Source organism: Mustela putorius, unplaced genomic scaffold (assembly GCF_011764305.1).
Source record: "Mustela putorius furo isolate JIRA1106 unplaced genomic scaffold, ASM1176430v1.1 tig00000228_pilon_pilon_pilon, whole genome shotgun sequence".
Classification (NCBI taxonomy): Eukaryota; Metazoa; Chordata; class Mammalia; order Carnivora; family Mustelidae; genus Mustela; species Mustela putorius.
In genome coordinates, this window is record NW_025421322.1 from 24,281,563 (window position 1) to 24,287,562 (window position 6,000).

Consider the following 6,000-nt stretch of genomic DNA (forward strand, 5'->3'; position numbering starts at 1 on the left):
CAACTCAGGCTCATCTCCAGTAAAGGTGATAACAGCCTTCTGGCGCAAGCCGGAGGTACAGTCAGTGTTCACCGTAGAAAACAGGCAACACACATGTGAAACTCATTGGGTTTCTCCAGCAGAATGACAACTTTATCACCACAGTGTAACCTGAACACCCTCCACACAGCTGCAGCCAGAGCAGTAAATCTGAAACTGAAATCCGATCCTGACACAGACTGTTTAAACCCTTCCTGTGGCTTAGGGACCTCCTGCCTCTCCTCAGCATTTGACCTGAGAACCAGAATGGAGCTGAATCTTCAGAGGGAGATCAAAGTGGCCATCCCAGAGGGGGGAGAGGTGATTACAGAGGCTCAGCCGGGTAAACCATGGGATCTAGAGATTTGAAAGAGGGCAGGTGACCATCTTCCTATGTTGTTCTTCTTACTAGTTATGAGGATGGACCGTGGCCCGCCCAGCTTCTCTGTTCTCTTTACCTTTCCCAACCTCCCATAGGTAATGTGCCAATATTTCCTTTCCAGGAAGATAAAGCCATTGAGCTTTACCCTACATTCCCCAGAAACACAGGTGGGAAGAAGTCCTCTATCTCTGCACAGATGTTGTTTCCCATTGTAGGTGAAACAGTTACTCCCACCCAAGCCCCTTCTCAGTCTGGTCTCCTATGGGACATCACAAGGCCTTCAGGTTGGCTCCAGAGTGATTTTTGGCAAGAGAGCGACCAAAGGAGGCTAGGCTTTCTGCCAAATTCTGTTCTTGTGAAAAATCAGTTAGCCCATTCTGACCAGACGTATAAAATAGTCTGTAATAAATGTTTCCTGAAAATGTCAGGGGAATTTTTCCATCTCTACATGCTAAGGCTATAAGAGAGTCACTGAAGCCCAGAATTAGTCATGCAAGCTGCGGAAACCAGATATCTAATCAAGCCCCCAAAAAAGCAACAACAAAAAGAAAATGCCCAAAAGCTCTGTTCCCCTTCATCTATGTTCCTTTCTAGTCATTGCAAAGGTCAAAGACTAACTTCATAAATCTGTTTGATATGTTGAGATGAGACTACCACAGAATCTAATTGCCTGGAAAACAGGTTTGATGGATATCTTTAGTAACACAAGCAGCTTCAGTTAGACAATCACTTCCACCCCCGAAGGATGCCTGGAAATCAGAACAGGGGTGCCGGAAGCACCTCGGTGTCTTCTGAACCAGGAGGAGGCTGACTCCCTTGTGGCTAAGTAACTGATTTAGGGGAATATAGCCAGTTATGAGCAAAACAAGGTATCCTGATAGGAAGGTCATTTATCTTTTCCAATTACCAGTGATCTTCAAACTGGGCTATGGTCATAGGATGACCTCACAAGGCAGACATGGGCACAAATAAACTAGTTTTAGAGGAGGCAAGTTGCAGATCTGCAATGTTCAAATGAATGAGTAATCCTTTGTAAAATTGAGCTGTATGAGAAAGCACTTTGAAGCAGTATGCCAATTCCTTCCCAGCCCCCCTCCCCATTCTTCACCCCTCTAAGGGGGGAAAAAAGGCATAATTTGTAGTCATACAAAGGATGCAACAAATCCAAAGTGCCGAACAAGGGATAATGCAACATTCTGACATTTGCAGAGCTTCCATGAATAGGGAAATCTAACTTCTGCCCCACATTTGTCATTAAGAGAATATTTCCAATAATAATTTATTCTTACAGCTTATATTTATTAAAACATACAGCATACGCACATATGTTTCTTTGATCAATTGTGAACTCTAATTATAATGATAACTCAATCCAAAAGAAATTTGTTTTGAAACCTAAAGCCTTGGAGTCCCAGGAAATAACTTTTGTTTCAATGTTTAAACATATTTTTGTTGCAGAGAAGTGTCATAGGTTGATCAGTAAAAGACCTCCAAACATGAAAATATGTTACAGTAAGAGAAAATTCTTATTGTGATGGAAGAAGAATCGAAATGTGATTTTTAAGGCAGAGAGATGGGATATAGAATTTCCTGCTTATTAAGTACAAACCTGTTCGTGTGTGCGTTCATTTCTTTAATTAGATGACATCGGGCATCAGATGACTGTGGTGTCTATGCCACTGAATTACTTTAAAAGGCTGATGCATTATTTTATATTCAATATTTATAATGTGCTCAATATTTATAATGCATTAGAAATTTTGTCCTCTGCAATTATTTAAATTTATGAAAAAAAATCTTGTAAGTTAAGAAATGTGTAAAGGTGTACATAATACTTCAAAATACTTTTAGGACATAAAGGAGCAAAAAAGCTTTGAAGAACATTGCTTTTTTACTTGCTTTGTGGATGAGCAGTAGAATAGTAGTGAAAAAAGAACTCTGGCCTTTGAAGCCTATCGTGCTATGGGTCCAATATGTCAGTCCGAGTCGGATGTTTGCCAGAGGACACCAGCTAGATGTCCAGTAAACCCACTTCTTCCTGGAAATGCTGCTAAACTACATTTCCAACACACTACATCTGAGTTTAAAAGAAAGAAAAAAAAAGTCTTTTCTGTACATATAAAGTCATTTACTTAACAAAATTAAATAGAAATTTGCCTTATTAAAAAGGACCTTCTCAGGGCCTTCAATACGCTAATAATTAATTAAAACCCTAGCATCCCCCCAAGCTTATGTGCATATGGGACCCTGTTTGCCAGAATACGTATTTACATGTGCAGAAGGCTGATTCCTCCGCAGCATCTGAAGATGCCCCAGGCTTTCTTCTCTCCAGAAACTTCCTGCTGCAGCTCCCTTCATAATGAATGCTCCTCCATCCTCCCAACCGCTGCCTCCATGGGTCCAAAACTTCCCCGTCCTTCCAGGCCCGTCTCCACCTCTTATAGCCGCAAGTGCCCTTGAAGCCTCCCTGCTGGGCCCAATCTGAGTCCAGCCGGCCCTGCTCCGCTTCCTACTGCTTCTCTGTGAGAGCCCTCCTCGCGCTCTACCTCACCTAACTGTGCCATCCTATCCTGTCTCCTACACGAAGCAGTAGATCTCTGAAAGCAAAAACCAAGAATCATTTATCTTTGTAGCTGCTCACCTCCCTCCACGGTATATGCTCAGTAATTGTTTTACTATAATGGCTGACACTTCAAAGCATACATCAACCCAGCTAACTTCTAAAGGTCTACCTAACACATATGGTCTGGCTTTTCTGTTTATTGGGTGAGCCTAAAATTTTGCAATATTCAGTATATGCTGGTATGCCACATCAAGGCCAAGTTTCCTTGAGCAATCACTGGCAAGTTAATACCTTGGATATAGGTGGGGAAAAAAATGCCATTGCCTCATTACTTTAGCATAATACGTTTTTCGCCAAGAAGTAATTTCATGAGTCACAAACCTCTTTCTTATGGCACCAGTAGCCACCTTACACAATGTACTAAGGAAGAACTGTCATATGAAGCGGCAACAAAGGAAAGATCAAGTTCTGACCCATGCTGAGTTTTTGGACCAGCTGGCCTTTCTGCAAGCCAGGCCCATGTACCGGGAATGTTTGCTCTGGCCCCAACTACCCAAATCTTCAAAAAAAAGCAGCTCATATTTTCCCCTGCCCTTCAATCAGTGTAATGGTTTAACAAATGTTCTAATTCAATAACCCAGTTGGCATTTTCTGAGCAGTTAAGTAGTTGCCCAGCACAATCACCTGTCCCTGCTAGCAGCGTTTTAAGAAGGGCGATTCTAACACAAATAGTCCTAGAAAGAGATATGCAAAGGGTCCCTGTGAAACAGCTCTCACTTGTCCATAATAACCATTTTCCCCTTCCTCTTTAGAACAATGTCCCAATTTTATTGGGGGCAGAAACATACCCAGCTACTATTCTAAATTTCCTGACCTCATTTTCAGCTCTATGTGGCCATGAGACTAATTGTGGCCCAACACACTCAGCAGAAATATGGGGTCTTCGAGCAGGATTGATTAATAGGAGCTGACTCAGCAGGTGAACCCTTTTGTCCTTCCTGCCATCCTCTGTCCTGGTAGGACTTGGGACACTGCTGTAACAGCCGGCACTCCAATACCCATCTTGAACCTTGAGGTGGCCTTAAGATGGGAGCCTTTGAGCAGAAAAGTAGAAGGAGGCTTTCTCACTCCTGGAAGATCCTATCAGGACACCAAACCAGCCCCATCATCCTATCTTTCGTCTTCTTTAATAAGAGAAGATAAAATCTCTAAAATAAACTATTGCTTGGTGGTTTCTGTTACAAAGAGGCAAAATGAATTCTTGGCCCTTGAGCTTGGCAGGTTCACTGGCCATTGTACCTCAACCTGAGCATTAAAGCAAATCTCAGACCAACACTGTCTGCTCCAGGGGTTTGATTCAACCCTCACTGTGCACTCTATCTACTTGAACTTTTTCTTCCGTATTCTGAGCTTGTTTGTTTTCCCTCCAACTTTGATAGCTGCTTCAGACCCCTTCATCTAAGAAACACCTGGGTTCACCTGCTGGTTGCTAAATTTTACCTGCCTTCCCAGTTCTTTTCTCTACATGCTGCCTTTGTCCTGGAGTCCCCCAGTGACATTCTAATATAGCCCTCCAGCACCACAAAAACCCCATAAAAAAAACTCAGACCTTTTGCCCAGACACCACTTCAGACGGAGAAAATCTGAAAGTCTCTGGATAGACAAGCAGGTGCCAGAGCCACCACATACAGTTGTACAAGCTGTACACTGCACCATTTAGGGGGTGTCATTCACATGGTATTCTACCATGTGTCTATGCTTGGTCTATGCTGTAGAAGTGGCCCTGTACTCACCATTTAGTGGGGACAAGTCGGAGTGGAGCGAGCACTGTTGCTGGGTGGGCCCATTGGCTCATCAGGCAAAGTATCATCTCCTGCTACTGGGATTCCCTTGTTGCAATAATACCACATCCAAAATACCCAGGAAACTTCCACAAACGATACAGCTTACTCTTATCTGTGCTGCTGTACTTCAAGAAAACTGACTCATTTCATGCCTGCAAATGGGAAAGAGTCATGTATGAAGAGTTGTAACAAACTTTGAAGAAATTCATTACTGCCGTTCTTCGTGATAACAATAAAGGCATAATTATCATAGCACATTCATCTGTTTCCTCCTTGAATAATTATAACCTACTCTGAAATAAAAATTATTGATAATATGATTTAACAGAAAAAGGAAACTCGGAGAAATAGATGATTTTCCTAAGACTGATTTGCCTGGAAGAAGAGAAGCAGAGTTTAAACCCAGGACCTCCAGGTACAAAGCCAACGTTCCTTCTCTAATGTGCTCACACATTAACGGTTTGGGAACTAGTCATTATTATCATCCCCACTTTATTATTAAGGAAAACTTTTTAAATGGATAGCTTCATGTATTTAACCAAGGAAAATGACTCTGTCTGGACTTTGAACCCAACTCTTCTCTGGATCCTGGGCTCCTTCCACCACCAGAATGTTACATGTTTCAAATCACTTATACTCACCTGATCTTCAAACTAATTCATCCAACCCCAATCCCATGGCTTCCTTTGCTGGACTATGGGAAGGCATCCAGAAAGGAGCTGAGCCATAAAGAACAAGGCTGGTGCACATGAGCAATGTCTTTCAAGTGCATCTGCAGGGTCCACCAGCTCACCTTGTGCACTCAGCAGCTGGCCACTCAGGACAACACCAGGTGCCAGTCCCTGCCCCAGAGGGGACATACTCCACCAGAAAGACCAGAGCCAATCAGTGCAGACTGAAGCCAACCTGAATGCACCAGTAGACGCTAAGAGAAAACCACATTGAAATCAGCTTGGGAGACACTATCCAGTTCAGACGAAAAGGCAGCAGAGATCACCAGTGTCTGCCATGGGGACACTGATAGAGCATGGGAGGAGGGAGAGCAATTGTGGTCCAGGGATGGCCCAGGTACAGAAGGATGGAGTAGTTCCTAATGCAAAGACACCTGAAATAGAGTGTGAGCCTCAGGACCATCTTCAGAAAGGTTCTGGACCAGGGCCAACGTGATCTTGTTTATTTATTTATTTTTAGAT